This window comes from Talpa europaea, assembly GCF_964194135.1.
Source record: "Talpa europaea genome assembly, chromosome: 13".
In the NCBI taxonomy this organism is placed as follows: domain Eukaryota; kingdom Metazoa; phylum Chordata; class Mammalia; order Eulipotyphla; family Talpidae; genus Talpa; species Talpa europaea.
Genome location: NC_140080.1, coordinates 81,759,431 through 81,761,135, shown reverse-complemented (window position 1 = coordinate 81,761,135; position 1,705 = coordinate 81,759,431).

Genomic DNA, 1,705 nt, shown 5'->3' with positions numbered 1-1,705 from the left:
TTGCCAAATAACCGCCTCTGATGCCTTAGATAACAGGGTTGCAATGAAACTGAATAAATATTGCCTTAACTTCAGTCAATAGTGTTCTGTCATTTCTTTTATTTATATATATATATAAAAAATAAAAAACTTAAAATTTGCCATCTTAACCATTTTTAAGTGTACAGTTCAGTGGTATTAACTACATTCATTTTGTTGTGCAACCATGGGCCAGGGGAGGGGCAAAAAATCTGTTCCACCTCCTGACCAGTGCTCCAGGTCCCTCTGGTCAAGGACATTTGGTATGCTCAGGAAATGGCAAGGAAGCCAGCATGGCTGCAGCAGAATGAGTAAGAGGGAAAGGAGTCAGAGAAGCAGCCCAAGCACATCTCACATAGGCCATTAAAAGCCATTCTAGGAACTCTGGCTTTCATTCTGAGCTCAGTGGGGCGCCATTGCAGGCTTTAGGGTTGGGGAGAGACACCATCTGGCTCATGTGTGATGGATGTCTCTGTCTGGTCTATTGAAATGAGCTGTAGAGGAACAAAGTCAGAAGCAGGTAGGTCAGTTAGGATGTTATTCAGGCCAGGAAATTAAAGTATCTGAAATCTGAAGTCAGCAATCAAATGAGAGTTGTCAGGTCTTTATCTTAGCCACTGAGACTGGAAAGCTGCAGATGGAACAGAAGTGGTGGAAGTTCAGTAGTTTAGCTCAGACATCCAAGCAGAGGTGCTTAACAGGCACTTATGTGAACAAGTCTGGGTTTGGACTAGAGAGACATCTGAAAGTTATGGGCATATAAAGGGGATTTGGTCAAGAGTTACTGCTTCTGTCTGAGAAGGATCCAAACAAGGGAAGAACACTTTTTCCTTCACTAAAGTCTCTTAGTTTTTAATTTTTATGACTTAAACCTAAGTGGCAGTAAGGATAATTCAGAAAAGCAAGTACATCTGTATAGGCCCTCTGGAGAGTAACCCAATTCATCTATAGATTTTCACACTTCATATAATTGCCATCTCTTCCACCTTCATGAAAAAAAAGCTGGTAAATTCCTTACTAAATTGAATAACTAAAGGTAGGATAGGCGCATACATTTTTAAAGGCACCCTAAAAGAAATTCTTTTGTAAATGACATAATTAAATTTATTTTTATAAATTAGACAGTGACTTCTTGCCATCTTTTTTCATCTTCATTACATAAAATTCCTTTTATTTTCATAAATCAAGTTGTCTTGCAATGAGTAGTTCCCTCACACCAGCAGCCAGTCCAGGGATACTTCACACTAGTGAAGTATCACCCTGGGTGGCACCACAGGCCTTTGCTGTCTGGGTCCCTTTCTCAGCGTCTCAAAGATGTTTCAGCAAAGCAGACCTAAATTCTTGGTCCCTCTTGCTTCCTGGGAATTAAGGAAGGACAAGAAGAAACCAGCAGTAAAGAAACCTAGGGTGCCAGGTGGGATACAAAAACCTGTTCCATCTCCTAGTCAATGTTCCAAGTCCCTCTGGTCAAGGACTCTGCCCTTTATTCCTCCTCACTGAAAGCATGCCAGATGCCAAGTCCCAGAGCCAGGGAGTCCAGTGTTACACAGCCTCTGAGTTAGTAACAGACCACAGGCCTCACCGAGGCACTAAGGCCCTGTCCCCTCCATGCCTACTGAGGGCACAGGAAGAGTAGGCTAGGGACAACAGAGCAGCAGAAAGATGGGACAACAATCATGGCACTCCT